This window comes from Prionailurus viverrinus, chromosome D2 (genome assembly GCF_022837055.1).
Source record: "Prionailurus viverrinus isolate Anna chromosome D2, UM_Priviv_1.0, whole genome shotgun sequence".
NCBI classification, from domain to species: domain Eukaryota; kingdom Metazoa; phylum Chordata; class Mammalia; order Carnivora; family Felidae; genus Prionailurus; species Prionailurus viverrinus.
In genome coordinates, this window is record NC_062571.1 from 4,179,671 (window position 1) to 4,192,400 (window position 12,730).

Sequence of the window (12,730 nt, forward strand, 5' to 3'; positions counted from 1 at the left end):
AAAGACATGTATTACAAATGTGAACCCAGACAGCAAGAGTAAGACATAAAATGAAAAGTAGCTGCTAATAACTCTTGTATAGAGCTTGCGGACAGGAAATCGTATCTGTGCTAGAGACCCACGAAGACGATTTAAGAAAAGAGCAAAATCAAAACAAAACAAAACAAAAAAAAACAAAGTCAAACAAAAATCTAACAGAAATGCTCTGATAAGAATATAAGACTAAGAGGGGCGCCTGGGTGGCGCAGTCGGTTAAGCGTCCGACTTCAGCCAGGTCACGATCTCGCGGTCCGTGAGTTCGAGCCCCGCGTCAGGCTCTGGGCTGATGGCTCGGAGCCTGGAGCCTGTTTCCGATTCTGTGTCTCCCTCTCTCTCTGCCCCTCCCCCGCTCATGCTCTGTCTCTCTCTGTCCCAAAAATAAAAAAATAAAACGTTGAAAAAAAAAAAAAAAGAAAAAAAAAAGAATATAAGACTAAGAGAGTAACTAAAGTGTCATTTCATAAAGAGATGTAGCATTCTAAACATGTCCACATTGGCTTAGTCAAAAAAAAAAACAAAAACCCAAACATCTCGGGAATGTGCCTCTTGCAGTCTTATTCAAAGTTATATTTTTAATCTGCTGCCTTGGTGCATTTTGGTTACTTCTCAGGAGCCTGCATAACTTCTAAAAACTAGCTGACAAAATCTTAGAGAAGCAGGATATGAGCGATCCGAGTTTTCTGCCGCCCGCATACAGCTCCCGGGGTGAGTTAGAAACCAAGTAACATCTTAGATTATTGTTTTGACCACTGTCCTTGGCGAACCTGCACCGTCTCTCTCAAAGGTTTTACGGGGGAAGCATAACAAGAACTTGGCCTAATTTTCACCAATATGTTTTTACTCTTCCCATACCATTACCTTATCAAATATTATTGCTCTTTTCTTACAAATTTATAATTTGCAAATATTTTCTATCTTCTCATATCTGATACTATGTGATCTTGCCATTGTATCATTCTCATTCTCTGTGGCAGAGAAAAAAAAGTCCACCTCTCAGCAGAGGTCAGTGTTGAGCTTCAGAGCCTCCAAACAAATAGAACCAAAAGAGAACTTCATTTACTTTTTTTTTGTTCCTATTTGTTTTAAGAATAACTTAGTAGACTAACAATAGCTTACATCCCAACTAAAAATACTGCTTTCTGAATGCATGAAAAGTAAGACTATGGGCCTAGAGGTAGCTTGCAAAGCACACATTTAGAAAATACTTGAGGCGGGGCGCCTGGGTGGCGCAGTCGGTTAGGCGTCCGACTTCAGCCAGGTCACGATCTCGCGGTCCGTGAGTTCGAGCCCCGCGTCGGGCTCTGGGCTGATGGCTCAGAGCCTGGAGCCTGTTTCCGATTCTGTGTCTCCCTCTCTCTCTGCCCCTCCCCCGTTCATGCTCTGTCTCTCTCTGTCCGAAAAATAAATAAACATTGAAAAAAAAAATTTTTTAAAAGAAAATACTTGAGGCCCCCACTAAGTGAAAGCCAGCATTTATGTCAGAACAGCGACTCAGAGGTGAGGGCGCACAGGGACACAATTTGCAAGAAGCTTACCATCAGGGGTGGGTTTATCCCCAAACCAACACGGAGGCAGGAGGAGTAATGAATGCCATTGCTTTCCTGCTCAAAGTCGGTGCAGAAAGATAACCTCCCTGAACTCAAGAGACGATGAAGGCTGGCAGGAAGAGTGTTTGTATTTTGCACTTGATGAGGTTCCCAGACCCCCACCCCGAGGCTGTGCTGCAAGAGTGGGTGAGGAAAATTTTGGAAGAACAGGTAAAACCCGAACAGAGCAATTGGGATATTTACAACACTGTGGAATCTGACACACTGCATTCTCATTAGTAACCTGCATCAACAGTGTATTACAGGAATGGGTTTTTGTTTGCATTTTTTTTTTTATTCTTCACAATTGGAAACGACTGTCACCACAAAACCACGAAAAATAACGGGAAGAGGACACTCAGGGAGGGAACGCTCACCTTTACTTCACAGGAAACTGAAAACGGACTACCAGGATGATTTTAAACCTTTCCCTGGGTACACCCAAGGAATCAAAACAGCATTTGCTAGCCCTCTATTGAGAAAAAATAATAGTGTGGCTTTTTTAGTTTCCTATCGCTACTGTAAAAAACCGCCATGGACTTCTGAGTTCTGGAGGTCCCTGGTCCACAGTGGGTCTCACCAGGCCAACGTCAGTGCACTTGTAGAGTGGGGCTTCGGAGGACAGTCCACTTCTTCGCACCTTCTCTGCTCCGACCCTCTTGCCCCCTCTTACGAGGGCACTGGTGATTACTCGGGGTCCACCGGTCAAGTCTGGGATACTCTCCATGTCTGAAGATCCTTAAGTTAACCACAGTGCACAACCCTTCTGCCAGGGAAGGTTCCAGAGGGGAGGGCCGGGGACGTCTGGAGGGCGGGAGACGATCCCACCCCCCACAGTTGTAGGGAAGCTTTCCACAGGACGTGGGAGCTGGTTCAGCTTCCCAGAACCTCGCTGTGGCATCAGGGGCTCCGTGTCACCTTGTCTCCCCTTCGGATGAGCACCCCCCAGGCCTTGCTGCTCCCCACCTCGCTGAGGGACCGTCTCCCCACAAGCCCACACCTGGAATCGTCCCAATCCACCCTTGCTGGAATCGTCGAAAGCTTCCCCTGGTCGAAATTTTCTTTCCCTGCCTGCCTCTCTGAATTTCCGATTCGTCTTCTCCACTTGGCCATTACGCTGTGTCTATGTCCAAGACTTTAAAATATTAACACTGAACAGCATGATCATCTTAGGTCTTCAACTCTGTCTTGACTGCTGGGATGTCTGTCTCCATGTCTGTGTCAGAAGGTGACACCTATTTAAGCCTCAGGCTCAGGTTTTCATTCTGAAATTCCCAGATTCCTCATGTGTCCCCCCCCCCCCCGAAGTCTAGCAGCCGGCCGACGTCCTGAGTGACAGGCTGCCCCGGGCGGTCAGTGCCCCGCCCCTATCCTCTGGTGCTATTTCTGAGCAACCTGACGCTCAGCCCTCCTGCTACCAGTGCTACCTGGAAGTATGCAGGCAGTCTAATAAGTACGTATGCCACAGAAAGATCTGCAGAGAACTTGAGAGTTGTGTTTCCTCTGTTTACTTGTTAAGTTTAATGGGCTCATTAATAAAAGCCTAGCTAATAGCTTACTTTCAGTTTTGAATTCTGTGCCTATGCTTTAGCATAAAATTTTATAGTTCTATTTAAGAAAAATGTAAACAACATTATAAATGCTGTGTATGACCATCTGCTTAATCTTAATTACTCACAGACCTAAGGGGAGATAGTAGGTGACAAATACCAATATTAATGTGTGTGTGTGTGTGTGTGTGTGTGTGTGTGTGTGTGTGTGTGTGAAATTTATACCTTTAAGCTCCAAAGCAGATAAAGTAATTGCTGACTAAACAATAAAGAAAAGATGCTTGGGAAGACGTGTGTGTTTCCTATCAGACTCTATAAGTCTTCTTTAAAAAAATCCAACATTATTTTTTTTTACTACCAAGAACATAGTGCACAAAATTATTTGTGTCTATGGCTATATTTGTGTAGAAGAATATTTTAATTTCTGTTGGAGACAGGATGGCAGTATATCGAGGCTCCAGAAAGATACACATACCTAAACTCACTTGTACTTACAAGTACAAGTAATTTGTTGGGGAAGAGTACCCCCCCATACGCAATCAAATTTATTAATATTTAAAATGACCATTAAGAAGTTATCATTGTAATGTCCTCCTGCTCCTACTTTGTAACTTGAAACTTAGTTCATGACAAAATCAAAACAGAGATTACATGTAGCCAAAATATTCTATCCATAGCAAGTGGCAAGAAATTACATCCATGGCAAGAGTCCTTCAAGTTCTTAGCCTCCGGTCATCAAGATGGTGAGACAGGTCATTCCTGACATCAGTCCCCCTCACAAAAAGACCAACCAGAAAGAATCCATAGATAAGACACCACTGAGAAAATTCCAGAACTTGGGGAGGTAAGGCTGACCCCCTCTCTCAGCCCACAGAGACCAAGAAGGACCAGGTTATGTGGGTAGCAGGTATGGCAAAGCTCTGGTTCTGTGGCATCTCCCCCATGCCAGACGGCGACACACCACAGGGGCCTTCCTGGGGACTATCCTTTCTCCAGGAGGAAAAGAGAGCTCAGGATGAGCCTCTGGCACCCCCAAGTGTGGTGGGACACTTCCTCGGTGGCCCTAAGTTAGGTCTCCCAGGGGTTGCTGGGGGAATCTGTGGGGCTTGACGACTGGGGATCAGATGGAGAAGGAAAAAGGAGGTGAGGCTTATAGCAAACAGATCTATGGATTCAATACAATGTTAACCAAAATCCGAGGGACTATTTTCACAGAAAAAGAAAAAACAATCCTAAAAATTGTATGGAACCCCAAAAGCCTATGAACAGCCAAAGCAATTCTGAGAATGAATAGCACTGCCAGAGGCATCAGACTTACTGATTTTAAACTATCCTGAAAGCTATAATAATCATAACAGTATAGCACTTGCTAAAAACAGACACACAAACCCACGGACAGAACTGAGAAGCCAAAAATAACTCACTACCTACAGGATCAACTATTATTTGACAAGGAAGCCAAGAATACTCAATGGAGAGGGGACTGTCTCTTCAATAAATGGTACTGGGAACATCGGATAACCACAGGCAGAAATGCGAAATGGGCCCCCCCCCATTACCACAACTCACAAAAACTAACTCAAAACGGATTAAAGACTTAAATATAAGATTTAGAGGTGTAAAATTCATGGAATAAAACGTAGGCAAAAAGCTCCTCGAAATGGGTCCTGGCAAGGATTTTCTACATATCATACCCAAAGCATATGCAACAAAAGCAAAAGTCGGGAAGAGGTACTGTATCAAGCTAAAAAGCTTCTACATAGCCAGGAAACAGTCAACAAAATGACAGGCAACTGAAAAAAATGGAAAAATATATTTGCAAACCATGTATCTGATAAGGGATTAACATCTAAAATATATAAAGAACCCATACAGCTCAATAACAACAACAAAAGCAAACGATCTGATAAAAAAAAATGGACAGAAAAACTACATACACAATTTTCAAAAGAAGGCACATAAAAGGCCAACAGATACATGTCAAGGTGCTTTATGTCACTAAACGTCAGGAAATGCAAATCAAAAGCATTATAAGACATCACATCATACCTGTCACAGTGGCCACTATCAAAAAAAGACAAGACATAGAAGTGTTGGTGAGGACGAGGAGGAAGGAACCCTTGTCCACTGTCTGCGGGAATGTAAACTGGGCCACCATCATGGAAAACAGTATGGAGGTTCCTCAAAATATTAAAAATAGAACCACCATATGATTCAGCAACCCTACTTCTGGGCATATATCCAAAGGAAACGAGCTCACCATGCAGAAATAGTATCTGTACTCCTATGTTCATTGCAGCTTTATTTACAACAGCCAAGACATTGAAACAACCTGAATGGGCAACGATGGATAAATGGATAATGAAGATGTGATACAGAGATGCATACATAGGGCTGTGTGTACATGAAATATAATAAATATATACACTGTATACAACATATATATAATGAAATATCAGAAGGAGATTATGTAATCTGCAACAATGTGAGTGGGCCTTGAGGCAAATTTGCTAAATGATACGTCAGACAGAAAAAGAAAATACTGTAAGTTACCACTTATATGTGGCATCTAAAGAAGACAAACTCAGAGAACAGAGGGTGAAGTGGGGACTACTGCAGTTTTGGGGGGGGGGGTGGAAAAAATGGGCAAAGATGTCAAAGGAGGCACAAAATTGCAGTCACAAGATGAGTAAGTTCTGGGGACATAATGTAGAACAATGTGACCATAGTTAATACTGTTCATATATTTATAAGTTACTAATACTAGATCTTAAAAATTCTCACCATAAAAAATAAAATCTAACTATGTGACTTGATGGGTATGTTACCTAAAAATAGATATGAAGGGATGTTGTAATCATTTTGTTATATATATAACATTATATGTTATAACAATGTATATGATACATATATACATAATCATTACATTCTATACCTTAAATTTACAGAATGTTGCATGTCAATTATATCTCAATAAATCTGGAAAAAAGAATGCAGTCTTTCACTATGGATTAGTATTCTTACCACACAGTCACAACAATATTGCACATTCATATGCCTGAGCTAAAATAAAACAAAACGGAAACCTATCAAATATATTCGGACAAACACTTCCATACCACAGACTTTTTGTGATTTTAAAACTGCTATTAACTTAAAATTGTAAGTTTTATCCTATTAGCTGAACTTGTCGTTTGCAGCGAGAGACGGTTTTCCCCCTGACTTTAACGCATGTTTTTTCCCCCTGATTTTAATGCAGGGAGACACAGAATCCAAAGCAGGCTCCAGGCTCTGAGCTGTCAGCACAGAGCCCAACCTGGGGCTTGAACCGATGAACTGTGAGATCATGACCTGAGCCTAAGTCGGATGCTCAACCAACTGAGCCACCCAAGCACCCCAATGTGATTCTTTTTCTTTTTTTTTTCAGTATATGAAATTTGTTGTCAAATTGGTTTCCATACAACATCCAGTGCTCATCCCAAAAGGTGCCCTCCTCGATACCCATCACCCACCCTCCCCTCCCTCCTACCCCCCATCAACCTTCAGTTTGTTCTCAGTTTCCAAGAGTCTCTTATGCTTCGGCTCTCTTCCACTCTAACCTCTTTTTTTTTTTCCTTCCCCTCCCCCATGGGTTTCTGTTAAGTTTCTAAGGATCCACATAAGAGTGAAAACATATGGTATCTGTCTTTCTCTGTATGGCTTATTTCACTTAGCATCACACTCTCCAGTTCCATCCATGTTGCTACAAAGGGCCATATTTCATTCTTTCTCATTGCCACGTAGTACTCCATTGTGTATATAAACCACAATTTCTTTATCCATTCATCAGTCGATGGACATTCAGGCTCTTTCCATCATTTGGCTATTGTTGAGAGTGCTGCTATAAACATTGGGGTACGAGTGCCCCTATGCATCAGTACTCCTGTATCCCTTGGGTAAATTCCTAGCAGGGCTATTGCTGGGTCATAGGGTAGGTCTGTTTTTAATTTTTTGAGGAACCTCCACACTGTTTTCCAGAGTGGCTGCGCCAATTTGCATTCCCGCCAACAGTGCAAGAGGGTTCCTGTTTCTCCACATCCTCACCAGCATCTATAGTCTCCTGATTTGTTCATTTTAGCCACTCTGACTGGTGTGAGGTGATAACTCGGTGTGGTTTTGATTGGAATTTCCCTGATGAGGACTGACATTGAGCATCTTCTCATGTGCCTGTTGGCCATCCGGATGTCTTCTTTAGCGAAGTGTCTATTCTAATGTTTTCTGCCCATTTCTTCACTGGGTTACCTGTTTTTCAGGTGTGGAGTTTGGTGAGCTCTTTATAGATTTTGGATACCAGCCCTTTGTCCAATATGTGATTTGCAGATATCTTTTCCCATTCCGTTGGTTGCCTTTTAGTTTTGTTGGTTGTTTCCTTTGCTGTGCAGAAGCTTTTTATCTTCATAAGGTCCCAATAGTTCATTTTTGCTTTTAATTCCCTTGCCTTTGGGGATGTGTCAAGTAAGAAATTGCTACGGGTGAGGTCAGAGAGGTCTTTTCCTGCTTTCTCCTCTAGGGTTTTGATGGTTTCCTGTCTCACATTCAGGTCCTTTATCCATTTTGAGTTTATTTTTATGAATGGTGTGAGAAAGTGGTCTAGTTTCAACCTTCTGCATGTTGCTGTCCAGTACTCCCAGCACCATTTGTTAAAGAGACTTTTTTCCATTGGATGTTCTTTCCTGCTTTGTCAAAGATGAGTTGGCCATACATTTGTGGGTCTAGTTCTGGGGTTTCTATTCTATTCCATTGGTCTATGTGTCTGTTTTGGTGCCAATACCATGCTGTCTTGATGATGACAGCTTTGTAGCAGAGGCTAAAGCCTGGGATTGTGATGCCTCCTGCTTTGGTCTTCTTCTTCAAAATTACTTTGGCTATTCGGGGCCTTTTGTGGTTCCATAGGAATTTTAGGATTGCTTGTTCTAGTTTCGAGAAGAATGCTGGTGCAATTTTGATTGGGATTGCATTGAATGTGTAGATAGCTTTGGGTAGTATTGACATTTTGACAATATTAATTCTTCCAATCCATGAGCATGGAATGTTTTTCCATTTCTTTATATCTTCTTCAATTTCCTTCATAAGCTTTCTATAGTTTTCAGCATACAGATCTTTTACATCTTTGGTTATATTTATCCCTAGGTATTTTATGCTTCTTGGTGCAATTGTGAATGGGATCAGTTTCTTTATTTGTCTTTCTGTTGCTTCATTGTTAGTGTATAAGAATGCAACTGATTTCTGTACATTGATTTTGTATCCTGCAACTTTGCTGAATTCATGTATCACTTCTAGCAGACTTTTGGTGGAGTCTATCGGATTTTCCATGTATAGTATCATGTCATCTGCAAAAAGTGAAAGGTTGACTTCATCTTTGCCAATTTTGATGCCTTTGATTTCCTTTTGTTGTCTGACTGCTGATGCTAGAACTTCCAACACTATGTTAAACACCAGCGGTGAGAGTGGACATCCCTGTCGTGTTCCTAATCTCAGGGAAAGAGCTCTCAGTTTTTCCCCATTGAGGATGATGTTAACTGTGGGCTTTTCATAAATGGCTTTTATGATCTTTAAGTATGTTCCTTCTATCCCGACTTTCTGAAGGTTTTTATTAAGAAAGGGTGCTGAATTTTGTCAACTGCCTTTTTCTGCATCAATTGACAGGATCATATGGTTCTTATCTTTTCTTTTATTAATGTGATGTATCACGTTGATTTGCGGATGTTGAACCACCCCTACAGCTCAGGAATGAATCCCACTTGATCATGGTGAATAATTCTTTTTATATGCTGTTGAATTCAATTTGCTAGTATATAGTATATAGCTTGAGAAGGATAGGTATTATCTCTGCTTTAAACGTCTGGTAGAACTCCCCTGGGAAGCCATCTGGTCCTGGACTCTTATTTGTTGGGAGATTTTTGATAACTGATTCAATTTCTTCGCTGGTTATGGGTCTGTTCAAGCTTTCTATTTCTTCCTGATTGAGTTTTGGAAGTATGTGGGTGTTTAGAAATTTGTCCATTTCTTCCAGGTTGTCCAGTTTGTTGGCATATAATTTTTCATAGTATTCCCTGATAATTGCTTGTATGTCTGAGGGGTTGGTTGTAATAATTCCATTTTCATTCATGATTTTATCTATTTGGGTCATCTCCCTTTTCTTTTTGAGAAGCCTGGCTAGAGGTTTATCAATTTTGTTTATTTTTTCAAAAAACCAACTCTTGGTTTCGTTGATCTGCTCTACAGTGTTTTTAGATTCTATATTGTTTATTTCTGTTCTGATCTTTATTATTTCTCTTCTGCTGGGTTTAGGCTGCCTTTGCTGTTCTGCTTCTATTTCCTTTAGGTGTGCTGTTAGATTTTGTATTTGGGATTTTTCTTGTTTCTTGAGATAGGCCTGGATTGTAATGTATTTTCCTCTCAGGACTGCCTTCGCTGCATCCCAAAGCATTTGGATTATTGTATTTTCATTTTCATTTGTTTCCATATATTTTTTAATTTCTTCTCTAATTGTCTGGTTGACCCACACATTCTTTAGTAGGGTGTTCTTTAACCTCCATGCTTTTGGAGGTTTTCCAGACTTCTTCCTGTGGTTGATTTCAAGCTTCACAGCATTGTGGTCTGAAAGTATGCATGGTATGATTTCAATTCTTGTATACTTATGAAGGGCTGTTCTGTGACCCAGTATGTGATCTATCTTGGAGAATATTCCATGTGCACTTGAGAAGAAAGTATATTCTGTTGCTTTGGGATGCAGAGTTCTAAATAGATCTGTCAAGTCCATCTGATCCAATGTCTCATTCAGGGCCCTTGTTTCTTTATTGACCCTGTGTCTAGATGATCTATCCATTTCTGTAAGTGGAGTGTTAAAGTCCCCTGCAATTACCACATTCTTATCAATAAGGTTGCTTATGTTTGTGAGTAATTGTTTTATATATTTGGGAGCTCCCGTATTTGGCACATAGACATTTATAACTGTTAGCTCTTCCTGATGGATAGACCCTGTAATTATTATATAATGCCCTTCTTCATCTCTTTTTACAGCCTTAAATTTAAAGTCTAGTTTGTCTGATATGAGTATGGCTACTCCAGCTTTCTTTTGGCTTCCAGTAGCATGATAAATAGTTCTCCATCCCCTCACTCTCAATCTAAAGGTGTCCTCAGGTCTAAAATTAGTCTCTTGTGGACAGCAAATAGATGGGTCTTGTTTTTTTATCCACTCTGATACCCTATGTCTTTTGGTTGGCGCATTTAGTCCATTTACATTCAGTGTTATTATAGAAAGATATGGGTTTAGAGTCATTGTGATGTCTGTATGTTTTATGCTTGTCGCGATGTCTCTGGTACTGTGGCTCCCAGGATCCCCCTTAGGATCTCTTGCAGGGCTGTTTTAGTGGTGATGAATTCCTTAAGTTTTTGTTTGTGTGGGAAGACCTTTATCTCTTCTATTCTGAATGACAGACTTGCTGGATAAAGGATTCTCGGCTGCATATTTTTTCTGTTCATCACATTGAAGATCTCCTGCCATTCCTTTCTGGCCTGCCAAGTTTCAGTAGAGAAATCCGTCACGAGTCTTATAGGTCTCCCTTTATATGTTACAGCACGTTTATCCCTCGCTGCTTTCAGAATTTTCTCTTTATCCTTGCATTTTGCCAGTTTCACTATGACATGTCCTGCAGAAGATCGATTCAAGTTACGTCTGAAGGGAGTTCTCTGTGCCTCTTGGATTTCAATGCCTTTTTCCTTCCCCAGATCAGGGAAGTTCTCAGCTATTATTTTTTCAAGTACCCCTTCAGCACCTTTCCCCCTCTCTTCCTCCTCTGGAATACCAATTATGCATAGATTATTTCTCTTTAGTGCATCACTTAGTTCTCTAATTTTCCCCTCATACTTCTGGATTTTTTTTATCTCTCCTTTTCTCAGCTTCTTCTATTTCCATAATTTTATCTTCTAGTTCACCTATTCTCTCCTCTGCCTCTTCAATCTGAGCCGTAGTTGTCTCCATTTTATTTTTGCAACTCATTGATAGCATTTTTTAGCTCCTCCTGGCTGTACCTTAGTCCCTGGATCTCTGTAGCAAGAGATTCTCTGCTGTCCTGTATACTGTTTTCAAGCCCAGTGATTCATTTTATGACTATTATTCTAAAGTCACTTTCTGTTATATTGTTTAAATCCTTTTTGATCAGTTCGTTAGCTGTCGTTATTTCCTGGATGTTTTTTTGAGGGGAATTCTTCCGTTTGGTCATTTTGGATAGTCCCTGGAGTGGTGCGGAACTGCGGGGCACTTCCCCTGTGCTATCTTGAATAACTTGTGTTGATGGGCGGGGCCGCAGTCAGACCCGATGTCTGCCCCCAGCCCACCGCTGGGGCCACAGTCAGACTGGTGTGTGCCTTCTCTTCCCCTCTCCTAGGGGCAGAAGCACAGCGTTGGGTGTTTGCAGGTGCCAGCAAGTTCCCTGGCAGGAACTGGTTCCCTTTGAGATTTTGGCTGGGGGATGGGTGAGGGAGATGGCACTGGTGAGCACCTTTGTTCCCCGCCACGCTGAGCTCTGTCGTCTGGGGCTCAACAACTCTCCCTCCCGTCGTCCTCCAGCCCTCCTGTTCTCAGAGCAGAGCTGTTAGCTTATAACCTTCCAGATGTCAAGTCCCGCTTGCTGTCGGAACACACTCCGTCCGGCCCCTCTGCTTTTGCCAGTCAGACTCGGGGCTCTGCTTGGCCGCCCCTCTGCCCCTCCACCCCTTCGCCCCGGCTCCCTCCCACCAGTCCGTGGAGCGCGCACCGCCTCGCTGCCCTTCCTACCCTCTTCCGTGGGCCTCTCGTCTGTGCTTGGCTCCGGAGACTCCGTTCTGCTAACCCTCTGGCGGTTTTCTGGGTTACTTAGGCAGGTGTAGGTGGAATCTAAGTGATCAGCAGGACGCGCGGTGAGCCCAGCGTCCTCCTACGCCGCCATCTTCCCCAATATGATTCTTAAACAACATTTTGAAGTGGACAAAATCGTTCTTTTGCTCTTTCTTGCGTTGCAGAGACTGGTGCCCCAGTCACTGTGCAAAGCTATGAATTGATGGGGAAATTTCAGCGACTCAAAAGGACAATGACAAAGTCGGTTCTCCTAGTAAACAAGAGCGTTGGACACTGGAAATTTAGGGACTAAGGGTACATTTTTTGTTACCAGCTATGGACTTTCCTTTTTACTTCTCTTATTGTTGTGTTCCTCCTCCTGGCTTGCCTTCAAATATCTTCCACATTTTTCAACTTTTCTCCAAGCCACATGATTTCATAGCCTATTTCTCCAGCAGTAATTTTGTAATTAATTCAGAAGTAGCAAAAAAAAAAAAAATCCACAGGTATGTATGTGCCTATATTTACATTAAATAGTTGCAAATATTGCAGAGTGAAGATAGCTCATTAAACTATCAAAAGTATTCATTTTGTGCTATCTCTTGTAATCGTCCACATATTGCTAAGAGATGCTGCATTCTCATAAACTTTTCTTGAAGTTCTTATGAGTCCTTCATACAGATCAATTACAATGTCTT